The sequence below is a fragment of the Vulpes lagopus genome, chromosome 15 (genome assembly GCF_018345385.1).
Source record: "Vulpes lagopus strain Blue_001 chromosome 15, ASM1834538v1, whole genome shotgun sequence".
Taxonomy (NCBI): domain Eukaryota; kingdom Metazoa; phylum Chordata; class Mammalia; order Carnivora; family Canidae; genus Vulpes; species Vulpes lagopus.
This window is the reverse complement of record NC_054838.1, coordinates 41,761,735-41,782,074: the sequence shown is the minus strand read 5'-3', so window position 1 is coordinate 41,782,074 and position 20,340 is coordinate 41,761,735. Positions and strand designations below refer to the sequence as shown.

The window sequence follows — 20,340 nt, the reverse complement described above, 5'->3', positions numbered from 1 at the left end:
AATCAGGCTATATCCAGGATGCCGCCCAAAGCAAAACTACTTTAGTTTTCATGTGAAGAGGGATGGACCACTCGTTCACAGTTTAGGAAGAGGAAAGAACATCAGAACACAGTGACCTGAGGGTTGACTGGCATCTAGGTGGAGATGCCCCTGAATGTCAGAGCACAGTGTAATTGTTTGGAAGTGTCGGGATGACTTCATAGAGGAGACAATCTTTTGACAGAGTTTTGAAGGACAACTTGGAAACCAGCAGGTCAACAGGGTGAAGATGACATTCAAGCCAGGTGCAAGTGTAAAAAAATAGCTAACAAAACTAGAAATCAGGCAGAGGCCAGAGGGCAAAGGTTCCCAGACACCCAAGAAGCACAAATGATACCTTGTTGGCAACACCAGCTACTCAGATCTTTAAGAACTATGTTATAATCAGTCTGGCCACAACGATATAACCATCCTAAGATTTTGTGACAGCTTTGTGTATGTGGGCCTACTAGGGACACATTTTCTGTGCTTCACATGGCTGGCATTAATCCCAACTAAGCATCGTCACATACATCTTTGGCTCACTCTAAAGCATATGCACAATATAAAAATTGCTGCATAGTCCACTTCCTTAGAATTTGATGATGCTCTTCACTATGACTACTCCTTCTGGCAGGTCATCATCTAATTCATAGATCGGGAGTGGTGGTAATGTTAATTTGCATATTATGTATCAGTAATGTTTCAATTATTCTTATCCGGGGCACCTGGATGGCTCAGTTGGTTAAGTCTCCAACTCTTGATTTCAGCTCATGTCATATCTCAGGGTCCTGGGATGGAACCCCGTGTCAGGCTCCATACTCAGTGTAGTCTGCTTGAAGTTCTCTCTCTCTCTCCCTCCCTCTCCCTTGTCCCCTTCCTATCTCTAAAATAAATAAATAATCTTTAAGATGAAATAAAATAAATTTCTCTAATCTTGTGGGGGGCGTAAAACTAAATGAATTTGGAAATTACAAAATGTGTGTTGCTTGCCCCACTCTGCTGCTTCAGTACTAACTGGTTGATTCGCCTAAGGACAGATACTGTATTTATTTGTTCCTTGCCATATTCCCAGTGCCAATAATAGTGATAAATGGCCAAGTAGACATTTAATAATATTTTGTATTGACTGACTTGGCTGAATTTTAAGCTGTTTCAAAGTAGGTTAGATTGAGGGAAAGTCAGGCTCAAGAATTTCTTCAATTTCTTGGTTAAAATGAGTAATTTATCATGATGCCTATCCTTGTTCATATCTCTTGGCTGAAACTTAAAAAATACTGAGACTTCTATTACTGTTAATAACAGAAACAATGTATTTGGTTAACTCTTTAGTTTTTGAAGTTGGCTGACATGTTTTCAACCCATCACAAAATACTGGGGTGCCTGCTCAAAAACATTTACTGAGAGGAGGAGTGCATGAGCAAAACTTAGGAGACCACTATGTTAGTAAATCACAACGATTACATCCAGTCCCTCCTTCTGTCTCACAGATTTTCTGTTGCTTCTGTATAGCTAGTATTATGTACAGAGGATTATTCTTCAATTCAGAGAATAAAGTAAACTCCCAGAAACCCATCAGAAAATATTTTCTGAGCAATTACTCTGCAGATGACATTGGACTTGGGAGAGAAGGATATGGGTGGAAGACAGAGAGGCAGAACCTAGAAGAAACAAGAGGCGGAAGCCCCATTCTCCACCTCTTTCCATATATAGTTCAGGCATCAAAGCTGTTCATAGGAATTCTCTCATATTCTCAATTCTCATATTCTATATACAGTATAGCACTGGAGTGACTGAGAGAACAGGAAGTAAAATAAGAAATATATATTTATCTCCTATAAATATCTCCTCAGTCATATAAACACATTACATATGAATATAAATACCCAGGAACTAACTCACATATGTAAAAACTTACTGTTAGTTGGTAAAAGACTGAAAAGTGATAATCAGAATTAAACAGAGCCAGGTAGGGACCAGTTGATACTGCTGGGGGGGGAGGTGAAAGAATGCAGGTAACAGGCAGAAGGGGAGAAGGTGACAACGACCCTGAATAGGGGATTTAATGACCCAACCTAGTGAATGAATATAGACACTATGAAATCAGCATCCCCAAATACTCTTCACAGGCAAGAGACATTTAAAATTATCAAATGCTTGATGCCAATTGGCAACAAGTGTACTACTCCCTCTGAGAAAACAAAAGGACAAAGTTGTGGGAACTCTGAAAGACAAGATCTTTTATGGGGTTGGACAAAGTCCTATGTGGGAAGAAATATAACCCACTCTAAGGTACTTTAAACTGCATGGATTTTGGTGGAAGTTTTATGACTATTAAGCAATTAAATAATTGAATTTTCCTTCTGTAAATGCCATACTTTCTTTCAAAGAGCTCTTAGAACATTATTAATACATAAGGCAGATAACATTCTTAATAAAAATAAGGCAGATAAAAGTATCAGGATGGAAACAAACATGAAGTAGAAGGATCTGAAAAACTGTCAATACTGAAGGAGTATAGTTATAAAAGTGTCAGCCACACTGTATACACGAAGGTACTGTAGTGACAAAAACCTCTGTGGAACCTGGAGAATTTTCCTTACAAGTGCCTCAGATAGGCTATTAAGTAACTGAAAGCGAAATTTTCTTTCCTACTGATACGTGCTGCCTAACTAATCTTAAATCACCTTTAAGTATTCTGTCAAAAAAGTTGACAATATAAGAAGGTAGTGCATTGATAGGTATTCTTCCTTTTCTGAAAGCTTCTTTCAGAATTTTTAAAGCATGAAAACTTTTTACAGTGAATACTCTTATATTTCTACAAAAGGTTGTGTAAGGCTAATCTGTGAGAGCAGCAGAATAATAACAAATACACAAACTATATAAAACAAAAAAGATAAAATATATAATTCATTCACAAACGGACCCAATAAACAGCAGCAAAGCCTCAACCAGAGGACACCTGGCACATATAAAGAACAAAAGTGATGTCTGACTGGTAGTAAAGCGACCTTTAGAAAGCCCAATGCCAAAACTGGGTAACAGAAATTTTTGTGATCATGCATAGCTGAGCTGTATTTTAAAACAAATTCCAGTATTCCAGAACCAGGGAATATACCCATCAAAAAATATAGGTTAGAGCAATTAAAGTAAGTAAGAAAACAAAGGAGTAAATTTTTGCAACCTTGGATTTGGCAATAGGTTCTCAGATATGACACCAATAAAGTGGGCAAAGGGCTTGGGTAAACATCTCTAAACAAGATAAACAAATAGGCAAGAAGCACAAGAGAAGATGCTCAATACCATTAACCATTAAGCAAATGTAAATCAAAACTACAATGAGATGCCACTTAATACCCAGCTGGATGGCTAAAAACAAAAAGTCAGATAATAATAAGTATTGACAAAGGGTGTGGAGAAATTGGCAGATAACACACACTGCTGGTGGGAATGTGAAATGATGCAGCCATTATGGAAAAGAATAGGACATTCTTCAAAGAGTTCAATATAGAGTAACCATAGGACCTGAGCAATTCTACTGCTAGGTATATTCTTAAGAGAGTGAAAATATATATTCATGCAAAAACATATATAGTAGCATTGTTTGATAGTAGCATTGTTCATAATGGCCAGAACAACACAAATATTCATCCACTGATGAATGGCTACACAAAATACAGTATATGCCTATAATATCCAGCCAAAAAAGAAATGAAATGCTGGTACACATTACATTAATGAACCTTGAAAACATTATGCTCAGTGAAAGAAGTCCATCACAAAAGACCATATATGATATGATCTAACTTATATGAAATGTCCACAATACACAAATACACAGAGAAAGTAGGTCAGTTGTTGCTGAGAGGTGGGGGCACAAAGGGACAGGGGGGCAATAGCTACAACGTACATGTTTCTTCTTGAAGTGATGTAAATGTTCTAAAACTGATTGCGGTGATAGTTGCATGACTCTGTGAATACATCAAAAACTCTGTACACAACAACAGAACTTCTTGGTTTTGTTAGGAAGATTAAGTAAGATGTATGGAAAGAACTGAGCATAACACCTAGCGTGTAATAGTATTCTCAGAGATTTCTTTAAATCACTGGTAGAAGCCATAAAATTGTGCTGGAAAATGATGCTGGTTCAGTGTTACTATGCACCAAAGACTAAACACTGATATGTGTTTTAATACTCTGAAATCCTCTTTGACCCACATTAAATGGGGCTTGGAGGTGTGTGAAGGTCAAGGAATAGACACTGGAAGGTTTCCAAAAGTTAGCTCTTTGTCATCGAGGAGAGTAGTTTTCTAGCCAGGTGCAAAGCAGCTATTTGGAAAGCCTCCTAAAAAATTCTTCTTTGGGTAATCAAAAATATAAAAACACCATACAGACAATTTTGTCCCTGTATTATTAATTACCTTTTGGGACAGAAATAAAACAAAACAAATTACCCCTGCTGAGTAGCGTGATAACCGGAGACGGCACCAGATGAGCTAAGCCTGTTTCATGCCAGAGACAAATAGGGCTTGCTCAGTGCCAGAGATAAATTGGACAGGCTCATCTCCTGCTAGAAATAACCCTCAAAATACAAAAGCAGGTCTAAGCACTCAGCAGCTTAGACACACACACACACACACACACACACACACACACACACACACACAAGCGCGCACGCATGCACATATAAATCCATCATACTGCATTCACACTTTGGCTTCTGAGAGACCATTTGAAATGTAATTTAATGCTGGTTGGTCAAGAGCTTATCTCCAGGAAAAAAAATTCCCTCTTACCTAAACAAACACTTTCTGGAGTTATTAAAAATGAATTCCTATCAGTGGTTAGTAATTATGCTTCCTGGAATAAACACCCTGACAACCAAGTGCCTCTGAAAATATACCCTTCTCTTCCAGAGATCCAAGTCTTATGCCTACCCTGCAAGCCCAGGCCTGTCTTAGAGAATGATAGCACTTTATGGGATGCTTCATATCTTAAAGAATTTCTCACAAGCCAGAGGCTGGCAGAAAATGCTTGATATGATAGCATGAGACATGTACCCTGGCCAAATAAAAGAAGCCATTCCAAATAAGGCCCATAAAATATGTGGTAAAAGCCTTCAGGCCTATGAAACTTCCACATTTTGTCAAAGGCAATCCTGGTGAATCTTCACCCCAAAATAAGTCAACCCTCAGGGAGAGAGGATAGCTTTTTCTTTTTTTAATTTCCTGCCTTAAATTTAGAATATTTCTAGGTTCTTAACACATCAGAGGCCAAGATTTCAAGACCTCTTAAGGCATCATATGATTCTATTTTCTTCCCTTCCAAAACAGGACAGCCTTATCAAAGCACAAGTTTTATCAGCTCCTCCACTGCTCAGGAATTTACAGAGGCTTCCTGCAGTCTGACTGAGGCAGAGAGTTGCAGACTTTCACCACACCATGGTGGATTCAGGGTAGGTCCGACACCAACACTGGAGGTTGATCAAGAATGAACCAATCCTATTGTGGCAAGTATAGGGCTGCAGAAGTAAGGGGCCTGGGGTTAAATGGAGAAAAATCCAGACTGACTTCTGGCTTAAGGGTTGGTCACAGCCCATAAGGCCCAAGCCAGGTAGTGAAGATGCATACAGTCAAAGTGTGAACCCATGATGCCAACTTCAGTTGCTTTAAGGTCAGTACTCTGGACAGCAACTTGGGAAGGAAGTTAAACAGTTAAATGTAACAAATTTCCTTTTTTAATATTTAAATTCAATTAATTACCATAGAGTGCATTATTAGTTTCAGAGACAGATTTTAGTGATTCATCAGTTGCAAATAAACCTAGTGCAAGAAACTTTCTTTGAATCTGTGCTATTTTGCAGGTAAATTACTTGGGCACACCAGGAAGCATAGAGGTAGAGGGGAGTCCTAGGAGGAAGAGGGACTCCACCATCCCTCACATTGCTTCTCATAATGGGTGGTAGTGGGGTGCAGTAAAGGTAGGGGCAACATCAGGGGGAAGTTGAGGCAACTCACATAAGTGATAAAATATAAAGCCAAAGTACATAGAAAGTCACAATTCAATGAAAGGTGAGTGCTCTGATGGTGCCAAGCACTGGGCATTTGTGAATAATGATCTGTAATGGAGCTTATTAGCAACTATGTGACTTTTTGCTTCTCTTAATGGGGCTTGGAAGTCTAAAAGTAGCAGACAAAACTGTCAGCTTCAGTGAATCAGAGTTATAAATTGATAAATTGAACATAGAAACAGTGTGTTCATGAAATGATGGTACTGTTCCTTGTGTTTCAGCACCTTGGAGAGCACCAGGCTCTGTGTCTGACCTCCATACTTTTGTTTCGCTTTTGGAATTAGAAAGTGAGAACATGAATTAAGCAGTAAATCACCACAGCTCTTCACAGAGTAAGAAGGCATGTAAAAGGAGAGAGTGGACCCAAAGATTATGAGCATTCAGTTTCAGGGGTAGGACTGATGAGAACACACTAGCTTTGCCAGGTAAGTGAACTATAAAGAGTAGAGAAATGGTTTCGTTTGAAATGATGAACTTTTGATAACTACTCACAAAGATGCTGTAAGCCCTGAGAGTAATGGTGGGGGCAAGGATAGAGAAGATGACTATAAGCTAGAGACAGAGTATACAATTGGTAAGAAAACATCTGTGAGACTGAGAGATAACAGCTAAAAAATAAAAAGCAGGAAATTTAGGGCAAAAGACTTGAGTACAAGTTACCTTCAATCCTCCTCTTCCACGTTATGCAGTATAGGAGAATAATCTCTATGTGAAAAGTTTCTAGAGAAGTGAAGCCCTCTACAGTGAGCTGAGCTGCCTATAGCTAAGCTCACAAAAACAAAAATAATCATAGCTAACATTTGTTTAGTATTTACTGCATCCCTGGTGTTGAATTAATCACTATGGATGCATTACCCCACTTAATCATTACTATAACCCAGGATGGACAATATTATTATTAGTCTCATTTTTAAACAAGCAGACTGAGGCTTTCAGGGTTTGTGTTTAACTTGCCTGGTCACAAACCATTAGTAGCAGAACCAGGTTGTCCACACAAAGTGCAAACTCTTAACCAACAGGGTCTAGAAAAGGATGATAAAATGTAGGGTTTTAGGGGTGAGTGTAGCAATTTATGTGTGTTTGTGTGCTTTTGATTAAAAACATAAAATGTCATAAACTTCTCAAATGAATCTGTGAATATTGCTGACTCTGCCAATGGCTGAGCTGAGTTTCGCTCTGGACCAGCCTTGAGGAGGATGAGAGGCTGCCAGGATTAGTCAACACAGGCCACTGCTCTCCCTTTTTGCTCAGAACACAAAGCACAAAGTGGCAGTGATAAGGGAGCAGTCTCCCTGCTCCACTGGGTTCTGGGTGTTAGCTGAGAATGAACTGACCAGCAGGTGGCCTAGACATGCCTGAGTGAACAAGGCAATATAAGTGTTAAAGAAAAAACAAATTTGTCCCAGGAGTTAAAGGTACACAAACTGTTATCCCAGACAGCACTTGGCTTAATAAAAAAGGAAAACATCTTCAAACAACCACATCTTCCCATTTCCATTTCAAGCTAATTTTATGGCATGCAGTTCAAGTTATTTCCAATGTAAAGTTGCACAAGAATATTATTCCTTAACTATAACCAAAAGAAACCTATTTTTTTTTTCATTTCACATAGCTACTTAAATCTTTAATTCTGAGTACAATCCCTATTTCACTGTGATAGTAACAATCACAGAATCTCAAAATCATCTCATCAAGTCATTGTTTCCCAGGTAGAGAAAATGTGTCTGGGTTGATGGTATCACTGCAAATTTTCAATCTAAAGAAACAACTAGTTTTAGAAATCATGGGAAAAAATGATCATTATTTTTAATCTCAGAGTTTTGTTATGACCACAGGATTGAAAACATGCCTCTATGGGCGCCTGGTGGATCAGTCGGTTAAGCCTTTGCCTTGGGCTCGGGTCAAGAACTCTGGGCCCTGGGATCAAACTCTGTGTCCAGCTCCCTACTCAGGGGGGGTCTGCTTCTCCCTCTGCCTCTCCCTACCATTCATACTCTCTCTATTAATAAATAAAATCTTTAGGGCAGCCCCCGTGGTGCAGTGGTTTGGTGCCGCATGCAGCCTGGGGTGTGATCCTGGAAACCTGGGATCGAGTCCCACATCCGGCTCCCTGCATGGAGCCTGCTTCTCCCTCTGCCTGTGTCTCTGCCTCTCTCTCTCTGTGTCTATGAATAAATAAATAAATAAAACCTTTAAAAAAATCTTTAAAAAGAAAAAAAAGAAAACATGCCAAAAAAATATTAGGTATTCTCTTGCTAAGATACCAGTGAGTTACTACAGTCAGGTGAATGAATAAAAAGATGCTCTCAGCTATATAACCCCCAGTCACATCATTCTCCCAAATTATGAACCTCTGTGCGACAAACATGCCAAATCAGGAAGTTTAGAGAAGATGTTTCACTCTTTCTCCAGTGACAGCTGTGGAAGTGCACACAGCAAGCAAAGAGACTGGCAACAACACACCATAACACATAGAGCACATGGTTCCTCATAAGGAAAGGGGACTTCTTTGCCTTGTAACCAGCACACAAGGGCCATAGGAAATATAAGGTCTGGCACAAAAACAGGGCTTAGGAGGACATCCTCCCGGACTTAGAGATTACACTTAGCGAAGGTGGAACTAGGGTTAGGGGGTAGCTGTTACAAGCACTGATATCATTCACTAAGTCAGGGATCACTTCTTTCTGCTTGCACTGTACTGCCTCTTCTAACTACGAGTTGGAGATAGATAATGCTGCCAGGTCCTCCATTTCCTTTCTTTCCTGAACCAAATCCTATCACACCTTGCCTCTCACTATTATAAAGAAATCGTGGATTCTAGACTTTATGTCCTCAATGTCTCCATCAGTGTCCCTCGAGGGCTTAGATCTGCTCCTCAGGTGGCAATGAACCCAGCTTTATTCATTGTTTTGCACATAAACTTCTGGTTTTCACGTGTAATATAAGCCTTCCCACATTTTAAAGCTAAACAGATGCATGGAAACGCCCACATCAGAGCCACATCAGAGTATTCCTGTTATGAATTTCTTCTTTCTGGACGAATCAATCTCTTCAAATCTTTGAAGTTCTTTGAAGTTAGTACCTGTGTCTCATTCATCTTCCTAATTCACAAAGCTCTTGGCACAAAGTAGGAAGTCCACAAACATAATTATTACTTCAAGAAGAAAAGGTGGAAAACATCTGACATATGAACAAGACTTTTGCTTATATTAACCTTTGACCTAAGTATACAGACCTGATGCTTATAGTTGCAAAAGTATAATAGGAATGTTAATTTTTAGCTATAATACTATTCAAGGCCATAAAGTGGTAATAGTATCCCTTGAAGACTGTTTTTTTCATTTCTTCCTCGTTCTGTCTCCCATCTTCTTTTATGCCCGTCCATGTTTCCAATTTCTTTTGTTCCTCAGTAAACACTTAAGACATTGGTGGGGGGGAAGAGGTGGGCACCTGGGTGACTCAGTCAAATGTCTGCCTTTGGTTCAGATCATGATTTCGGGGTCCTGGGATCCAGCCCCACATTGGGCTTCCTGCTCAGGAAGGAAGCCCTTCTCCCTCTTCTTCTCCTTCTCACTCTGCCCCTCCCTACTCACTTAAATAAATAAATAAATAAATAAATAAATAAATAAATAAATAAAATATTAAAAGAAAAGACATTAAGAGTGTGTTAAGAACCATGTTAGATATTATTAAAAGAAAACAGTAGCCAGTACAGCAAAATATCGACAAATCCTGAGACTTCAAGATTAAAGGTTTTACATTAAGTTATTAATCTTATAAAACAGCAAACCATGGACTTGAATCCAGAACCCATTAATCTAAAACCTGAGCTTATTTCACCATATGATTCTGTCTCTCCCTCTCTCTCAACATGAAATAAAGCACATTCCTTATATTAACTGGCAATAGTAAATAAGGGTGCTATCCTTCATTCTCAAAACAGAAAATAGAGGTGTGCCTGGCTGGCTCAGTCAGTACAGTATGTGACTCTTAATCTGAGGGTTGTAAATTCAAGCCCCACATTGGGTATAGAGATTACTTAAAATCTTTTAAAAAAGCAGAAAATGAAAATATTTTGGTTTGTCTCCATAAGAATCTTAAAGTGAACTAGTATTTACTAATATGATCCATAAACTTGATTTCTTCCTTTTGAGTATGTGCCTGGTTAAAAAAAAATATTTAAAATTACTTCTTTTAATTAGTTACAAATACATCACATTTTTATGTTAAAGAAAGAAAGAGCGTTCCTTTAAGTGGTTTTGCCATGATTTTCTAATGTAATTCAATAATTGCTTAGTGCTGAGGAGGCTGAAATTTTCATTTAAATTTTTATATTTAAATTTTTACATCACTAGCTGCAACCTCAGGGTACAGGCAATTTGTAATGTTAGCAATTCTTTAGATGCTGAATATTAAAATCTACTTTTGTATTTCAAGGGTTATTTCTAATTACATGCACAATTGCTGATCCATCTGCCTACTACATAGATGTCTGTAGTTATATATGCTTGAATAATTATTGAAAATTAAATAACATCATAAACAGTCAAATTAATTTCTCTGAGCATACCAAAGGCAGGAAGGCTGCACTTCAACAAAATGATTTGCTCTGAGAAACAAAAACAGGTTTATCTTATACGTCACTAAATTTGTCACATTCTATTCTTACTTGATAGAGTTTAAGAAAAAATTCTAAAATTTGTAACAATACCTGAGAAGTATTACTAAACAGCAACAAACTTTAGCTGCATGAGTAATTTAAAATTGTAGTCCACAAATGCCTCACTGTCAAAACAACAAGCCCATAATGTGTTTCCTATAATAACATGGTCAAATGTAGCAGTTTCACTAAGAAATGGTCTCCTTGAGTGTTCCAACATAATATAAAATCATAAAGGGAAAATGGCTGGCCTGCCTTGTTTCTGCAATATCAGGCAGTCATTATAAAATATGGTAAAATATGGGAGGCTGGACTGCAGGGTCTTTGAAAATTGTTTATCTAAATTACAGCAGAGGGATGAGGAAAAGTTTGTACTGAGAACACACACACACACACCAGAAAGGACAAAACATACCTAGACAAGTTGCAGTAATCAAAAGGTCAGGTGGGAGAAAACCAAAGGAAAAGGTCTCCCTGTTTCAAAATATGGATGGCAGGGGGTAATGAGAGCCCATGTTTTAAAGGGTTGGCTGACAGCACAGTTTTCCTACAGTAGAGTGATTCAGAAAGTCTCAATGAACACAAATTTGAACCTTGTATTTCGACTACAGGGTCTTTCAGAGGGTGACTCCCAGACTGACCCCATACATTTTCTGAAACTGGCCTCCAATTGGTCTATAGAAACCACTGGTGCCCTGCCCCCAACAAATCAGATTAGAGGCGCAGACTGACGATAACAAATGGACAGGAAAACGTGCTTTGTCTGAGGTTTGGCCCTATCTGAGCCACGGAATTTAAGAATCTGGAGGCCAGGCCGTGTTCAAAGATTTGAGGCTAGTGCACTTCCCAGTGAGGGAAGGGGCAGAGGTCAGATCAAAGTGGTAGCTCAGTTAGGGGGAAAAGAGCAGAAAACAACTGCTGGTTCATGGAGCAGGTGACAAATAATAAAGGAGGATGGGTAAGGACCTCAGCACTACAGAAGCAGCTTAGCCTGAATGCCAGTGAGGGAGGTCAGAGGGGCAAGCAGAGGTTACCAGCACCAAAAGGCACTCTCCAGCTCGGGCCAAAACAACTGTCTCCTGGATCATGTAGGGTCCTGGATACCCCAGTGGCTCACTGTCTTAGACTCACCATCATATCAAGCCATGTTTAAAACCTCATTTCAGGGATACTTGTGTGGCTCAGCGGCTGAGTGTCTGCCTTTGGCTCAGGACCCTGGGATCAAGTCCTGCATCGGGCTCCCTCCAAGGAGCCTACTTCTCCCTCTGCCTTTGTCTCAGCCTCTTTCTCTGTGTCTCTCATGAATAAATAAAATCTTAAAAAAAAAAAAACCAACACCTCATTTCAAATGTTCGCTAAAATCATTTTCCATAGTGGCTTCTTAAGGGTACAACTCTACATCATAGAGACCTAAGACAGAATCTTGCTTCTCCATCTGCTTGGCTATGCAACCTTGGGCAAGTCAGTTGACTTCAGCTCACAATACACATACCACTTAACATTGTTGTGAGAATTAGAACAGATACTCTATGCAAAGTGTTTAGCACAGTGCCCAACACATGGCTCTTCCCCAGACATTTCATGCTCTCTTCTTCTTTATGCTGGCTCCCTCCCAGAACATCTTCTCACATCTCCATTGGTTTATACACAACCATTCCCCAGCTCGCTGGAATCTGGGTTCATGGCTCCCCAACCCTGCAATTCCCCAGAACGCTGTCTTGTCAGAGTATTCATCACACCGTACTGTTTCTCCCCATCTAACTGTGTGATCCTCTGGACCTTGAGCTCCATAATGTCAGCAACCACATGTACCTTTTTGCTGGACTAAGCACCAAATTTGGGAAGTGGCTGGCACATAGTAGGTATCTAGTATATCTCTGCTGAGTTATAAATGATTGAATGAGTTCAGGCTCTAGATCTTCCATGATCTCTCAGATCATGTTGAGTTCTCCTTTTTTTCAATTAACTATTTTCCATGATAATATTTTATTTCTTAATTATACCCAGATTCATGGTATTGTTTATGCCCCGAATGTATATAAGTATACCACATACAAAATATTTTTAATTTTTTATTGCCTCGATGCTACCCCTTCCACACTTAGCAGCGGGTCAATGAACCCTCAATGCATTAAATTAGGTTCTTGATTTTTGGTGGATCAGTTAAACTTTGTGTATCTCAGTTCCCTTCTCTGTAACATGGGAAGGCTATGTTACATAAGCTCTGAATACCTTTGATTCTATGCCTGAACTAAAAGGAAAAATCAAGTATGATTTACTACTCAACATGTTGATATACAGCACAGACCCACATGCACAATCTATCTTCTTATCATTTGCAATTAAGGCACCAATAAAATATCAAAAAGCAAGGACTCCCAAATCAAATCCCATACCCAAGGAAAGAACTGCATTTCAATATGGAAGGGCACTCATTTTTCTAAGCATCTGTAAAGACCCAAATCTGCTTATGCCAAGGATAGTTTCAGCATGAAAGATATAAAGTAACATACTCGCACACACAAAACCTACTTTTTTAAAAAAGAGAGAAATGTGGCAACCAGGTGAAAGGAACAAGGTAATTTCAAAAATCCTAGCTTTCTCTTGGCAGGGGATTTGGGTAATCGCTTGCCAATTGCTGGTTACTACTGCCAAGGACCAGGACTGCTGTGTTCAAAATTGCTGGCAATGGCCACCTATTGTTTGTGAATTTCTGTCTTAGCAGGGACTCTGCGGAGAGGCTACTCAGGTCAGCAGGGAAGCAGAATTGGCCAATACTCCCAGTGGTCATCACTGCTTAATGCAGAGAAGTCACAAGAGAACAACTTGAGACACCTATGAAAATTTCCCCGAAAAACTTCCTCTTTAGCTAGCATGTATGTGTGTAGAAAGATAGATCTTCTGAAAAATAAATCAAAAAATAATATTAGTAATTATTCACTCTCATCACTGAACATTGACAAAACCACAGCTTGCAGTCTGCTGGCTTCTCTTGCTTGGCGGGCAGTCTACTCATTTAAGCAGGGTGGTAATACACTGCACAATAGCTCACACAACTAGATAAAAGGATCCATTGGGAAATTTTGGTTCGGTGAGCTCAAATATAAACACTTTGGCATCTCTTTTATGGCTTAATTCCCTAGTGTTATCCACTAAATACCATAGAAAATGAAAACAAAAATTGGCTTTTAATTCTTGAAGGTTTTTCCACTTTCTGGTCAAAAGGCAAAACAATCTCGAGTCTCTGGAGTATTTCTGAACTCTTGAATTTACAAGCTGTATGATTTGGGCACATTTATAAAACTCTCTAAGCTTCAGTGTCCTCATCTATAAAATGCAGCTAATCATAATACCCTTCTCTAGCTTGTTGGCATTAAATGAAATGAAAGCATATATGTAAAGCAGTTCCTATTACTAAAAAATGTTGGCTGTCATTTATCTCTCTGTCCATGGTGTATTGGACAGAAATACAGGCTCTGGAGGCACTGAAATCTGACCTTGAGTCCTGATCCTGATGTTTACTAACTCAGTGATTCTGGCAAGGTAGATTCCTGAGCATTATTTTCTTTAGTGATAAATTGGAAACAATAATACTAATATCACAAACTTTAGTGTGCTATTGTGAGTCTGAAATAACTGCTGTTAACTATGCTTGGCAAAGATATACCAGAATATAAATTGCCATACCATTATCGTCACCATCATCAATCTGTATTTTCACTAAGTGCCCAAATCATACCATTCTCATATTATCTTCTTCTACCATTACCTGAGATCCACAACACAATCTTTCAACCTGCTGAAGCCACATAACTGATGAAGAGAGAAGGTACTTCAATGACAGGCTGATGGTGAGTAAAAATAAAATCTTAACCTCTAATATAATAAAATCAAGTGATTTCCCTAAAATTAAAGCAGCAAAAAACACTTTGAATGGGTTTCTTGGTTTGAAATATTCTTATATACAACTAGATCTCTGCATGTACCAAAATATGGTTGATTGCATGTCCTAAATCAAAAATGTCCTGATAGGGGAACAATGCTTAAGGATAAGAAAAATGTGAATGAGTCTATGAGGAAGTGGGTATCCAATAATATCTACTACCTTTCCAAGATGAAAAGGCAATGATGACATTTTTAGGCATTTATAACTATTCTGCACATAAAAGAAGTATTCTCTAATGGGGTTTTCAGGAGTATACAGCATGAGAACCAGACAGTTAGCATTATGATCTTGGCAGGCTAATTAGCCAGACTTTCCTTTTTAAGCAATTGACTTAATATACTACATGAAGAGAATATAAGCTTGATGCCAACACTCACTGGTCATTGCTGCCAATGCCAACTTCCCTCACTTCAGTAATAAATTCTAAATTCCATACACATGTAGCCAGTCTGACACTTTAAGAGAAGCTTTGGTTTAAATCATGCTTAAAATATTTTCCTTTTGTAAAGAAATCTTTTTTCCTTCTCTTCTCTCCTTCCTTCCTAAAACAAAAACAAAAAGCTGTTTTTGAAAACATCTCTTACTAAGGTAATTCAAAAAAGTTACCTAAGTTTCCAGGGAAATTTAGGCAAGAATCTACATGCCATGTCTTGTGAACAAATTAATTTTAGGAATTACATGTAGCTTTGAAAATAAAGACCCTAAAAGCTAAGGTTGTCACCATCAGATTCAGAGAGAAGACATGAACTTTTTCAAGTTTAAACAATATTGTCTTGGTAATTTCCTTTCTCTGTTCTTTTCCTCAGGGAAAAGTGAAAGATAATTCAAGAACTAGCAAGGCAGGCTAAGATCGTCCTTGTATTTAACCAGAAGAGCATTAGAAAACAACTGTAACTGAGAGAGAGTTCTATAAAATTTATATTCCCCAGGGTGGATGTTCTGTGGGGATGAATCAGTACCCAAAGACCGCAACCAGCATTGATCAGAAAAGCCCCTGATGTGACAGAATAAAACAGATTTCATCTCCATTTTCCTGAGCAGCAAATCAAGGCTAAGTCACATGTCACTGATCCACAAGTGTTGGACATGGGATTAGATTCAGATATATCCAATATGTCTAAATAAAAAGCCTGTGATTTGAGCGGAATATGTATTGCCTCTCATAGCATGAGACTAATAAAGTGATTCCTAAGATCTCATCAAGAGCAAATATTCCATAAGTCAAGGACCTGAACACTGCCCTTAGATCTCAGCCACCAGGGCCTCTGCTCCCACAAGGCAGAAGATACCCCTGGCCCTCCTTCTGCTATGCCTCTCTTCACAAAACCTGGAGCCTGAGAAGCCAAGGAGATATGCCCAGTTGGTATATGCACATGCCCATCCATACACATTCTAAGGCTGAGATTCGAGACAGACCAAACACTAGTTCTAGGCATTCTGGAATTCTCTGCCCAAATGACTACCTGGCCTGTTGCTAAGGCCTGAGTGTCTTTGCTGGATCCATTCCTCTAGGACAGATCATGCCTGTCCAGTGCTGAAGACTAAGGATTGGTTACGAGGAGCTGTTCACAGAGGGGTGGAGCATGGGGGAGTAGGAGACCAGAGCTTGGACACATGGCCTAGGGTGTGAGGGGCACATGCACATGGGAGTGAGCCGGGGGTGAGAAGAGAAGCTGGGCATGAGTAGGTGGGTAGGCAGGACCTGCTCTCCCAGCTCCACCTCGTGGTACTCACAGGACTCAGAGAACTCTAGTTTCAAAACTGGCCTTTCAGATTTGAATATTGATCAAATTGGAGGATGGAACACATTTTATTAACAATTTTTTTAACTTGACTTATTACTTTTAAATATGTATACTTGTACGTGGCTCCTATTTGTTCTTGATCTCAGACCTGCAAATGCCAATGTCAGAGGCATATTTCATTGGGGGGTGGTGCAAAGGATTGCTGCTTTTAGATTTGCACTAACACCCTATAAAAGTCACAGGATTTTGCATGAAGACAGTAATTGGCAGCATCTCCTGAAGGAAGAGATCTGGACATTCCAGTGCAGTATTCTGAACTCAGTCATCCTTTGGGATTAAATAGCTGCAGCCTTTTAAACAGGGAGGGAATGTCCACTTGGCCACATTCAGTGGTTGAAGGTAAAGCTTCCCTGGAACTGTATAGCCAATGTCCTGTTTTCCACACCCGGGCCCATTTCATTCCCTTACATTAGCTATCTGCCCATCTGCCCGTGTAGACTTCTGAGCACTGGACCCCTGATGTGAAGAAACCTTTAGGTATCAGCTGAATCACCTCATCTAACAGGATCATCTGGGGGAGATTAATCTAATCGAGCTGGTTTTCTGAACAAGTCAGTGTCATTTGGCGTGACTGAAGATCTAACCCACGTCCTCATGATTCTCACACTTAAGACAAGAACATGCAGTAATCACTTGAATTGGAAGAGAAATCTCTTTAACTGTCTGTCTTTTTTCAGTTCAAGGCATGCCAGACAAGCAGTTAGTGAAGGGAGTCCTTCCTGATTGTGCTCACAGGAAGAAAATTAGACCCTTAAAAGTCCTTGTTGAAAAATAATGAATCCAGCAGCACGTGGGTGGCTCAGTTGGTTAAGCGCCTGCCTTGGGCTGAGGTCATGATCATGGGATCCTGGGATCAAGGCCCTCACGGGCTCCCCAAGGAGTCTGCTTCTCCCTCCCTCCCTCCCTCTGCCCCTCCTCCCCTTGTGCTCTCTTCCTCTCTCTTTCTCTCTCTCTCTCTCTCTCTCAAATAAAATCTTAAAAAAAAAGAAAGAAAAATAATGAATCCAAACAATGAGAATATCATTATTACTCTCATGTCAAAACCTTAATCTTTAAAAGAAGGGCAATGTTATTTGTGCTTCACTGTGTACAATCATTTTTTAACCTTAATATTGAAAACTCTATAGTTACTCTAATTTCAGTTAAGATCAAAAAGTACTAGCATATGGTATATGAAAGCAAAATTAATTATGGCCTCAACATCCCTTCTTAGCTCCTTCTCTTCATCATGTATTAATCTTCTGGGTACTGTTGTACATGTTAAAATACAGCAAATGAATTGCTGTTAATATGCTGTTGCCAGGTTAAAGTACTAGAGAATGTGAAGATGTCAGAGAACAAATCCCAGAGAGGAATGAAACACTGTTTTCCTTAGCTTATGATTACCATACAAATAGACTCCTTCTGAATTTAAATTAAAATGACACACACAAAAAAACCTTTACATTCACTTATGCACAGTGACAAAGATGGAAGGGCAGACATTCTGCACACCATAGCTCCATGGGTACTTTCACCACAGCTACGGTTTCACATGCAAAAACACAATCCAACAGCACATTCTTCGCTTTGAAACTTGGAAAGTATCTTGTTGCACAACATTATAGCAGATGACATTTCTTGAATTAAAAGCAAAAATCTGTTATCTTCAACCACAGGGAAAAGTTATTATAAACAACGTATGGAAAAATCTAACAGGCACGTGGAAAGAGGAGTGGGGAAAAAATAACAATTTCTCTAAGTAGAGTTGTGAATGTTTCCAGGATTAAAAGCTTAATTTTGGAAATGTCTGGTCACATCCAACTATCAGTTCTAATCTCAAGATGGAAAGGTTATTTTCTAACCAACAACATGTCCTGAGCTTGCTCTGAAATGACTTTGCTATATGGCTATGGAACTCCCATGCCTGAGCAGGGAACAGGCTATCTTTATAGAGAGGCTTGGCAAGCAAATTCCCAGAGCAACCCAAGACAGCACAGAAAAGCATGTGCCTGTGTATTTTGTGTGCCTTTGTGTATACCTTGTATTTTCTCTCTCTGACCAACTTGCCAACATCTACACAATTTTCGAGATTGAGTTCCAGTTCACAACTTTACCTACTCCTTGGCCTCTTGGTTTAGAAGGTTAATATACAGCTTCTAGACAGAGTGAGTCAAATTTGGACATCATCGTTATCTCTGAAAACTCTGGGAAATTGATTCTTTCACTAGTTCACCCACCCATTCATGTATTCGTTCAATGAATATTGGCTGAATTCCTACTATTAGCTGTCCCTGTTCAAGGCAGAATATACAATGGTCAACAAAAGACAAAAGCTCTGCCTTCATGGAGATTCCATTCTAGTGGGGGAAATAAAAAACGAGAAAAATAAACAGATTACATAAATACTTTGTTAGCTAGTGATAAGTGCTAAAGAGTGAAAGAAAGCACCCAAGAACTAGGAATTACAATAGCATATGGGGGCAACCAGGAAAGGCTATGTTAGCTGGTGATACATGAGGAAGGCCCTGAAGGGAGCTAGCGATCCAGTCACATGGGGATCAAGGGGAAGAGTGTTCCAGGCAGCAGAGCCAGCAGGAGCCATGGCCCAGAATGTGCCCCAATGCTCACATGACATAAGGAGGGTGATGAAGAGTGAGATGTGAAGGGGGCACAGAGGGAGAAGATTGGACCTGTCCCTGTTAAAAGTCTAGCTCTCACAATGTGACTTACTTCCTAAGTTGGGGGAGGCAGGTCAGATGGTGACAGGCAGTCTGTCCTTGTCATATTTGACTGGAACTTATAACAGATGGATGGTTCTTTATTTATTTATTTATTTATTATTTATTTATTTATTTATTTATTTATTAAAGATTTTATTTATTTATTCATGAGAGACACAGAGTGAGAGGCAGAGACACAGGCAGAGGGAGAAGCAGGCTCCATGCAGGGAGCTCAATGTGGGACTCGATCCCGGGACTCCAGGATCACACCCTGAGCCAAAGGCAGATGCTTAACCACTGAGCCACCCAGGCGTCCCTCTATATTTATTTTTGAAAAGAAACCTACCAACATCCTCTGAGAAATGTGTACATTTTAATGTTTAACTGGGCACTGTATACCCTGAAACAGAATCATCTGAGATTCTTCTTCCCACAAAAAGGTAACAGTTAGCTTCACAAAGAGTACCTCCCCGAGTGCATCACAGGGTTGGCTTATAATTATTCTTGTCCTGACAAAGAACCTAGGATGTTGGAGAAATTAAAGCCATAAAGGGTAAGGAGCCATTTGTTCAGTATGAATCAACAAAAGTGAGATGAAATACCTCAAAAACTATACTGAAAGTCCATATTTAGTGAGTTGTGATGGACAGACCCTGCTTACCTTGAGATATGATGTGTTGTTACTGCTCTTGTATTCCCAGGACTGAGCGCAGTACCTGATATAGAATTTTCCATATGTGTTTGTTGAATTAATTAGTTTGTAATTAATACATAACACAAGGCACAATATCATCAGCTCATTAAAGGCCAGAGAATGTTGAATTTATTGATGATTAGTTCATGATACAGACTGAATTCATAAGCACACATTACTTAAAAAAATTTTGTTCTCAATATAAGGTTTATAGACATCTGACTCTACTTTTACTACCAACTTTTCCTTTATTTTAACCATCAATACTATGGTTGGCCTTCCTTAAAAATAAAGGATCTAAGGAGGATAGTTTCATAACCTAGATTTGTCCATTGCTTTTTATTCTGAGGTAGAAGATTCTAATTCCAGAGAATTTTTCTAACAAGTTCCCTAGGTAGACTCTCATCTTGTGAAAGATGTTATTCTAAGCCTATCACAGATAAAG

General features: G+C 39.2%; 1 protein-coding gene across 1 annotated transcript in view; it reads right to left on the bottom strand.

Annotated features, from left to right (window-relative positions):
• FAT3 (FAT atypical cadherin 3) overlaps positions 1-20,340 on the bottom strand; it is a 650,121-nt gene that overhangs the window by 314,073 nt on the left and 315,708 nt on the right.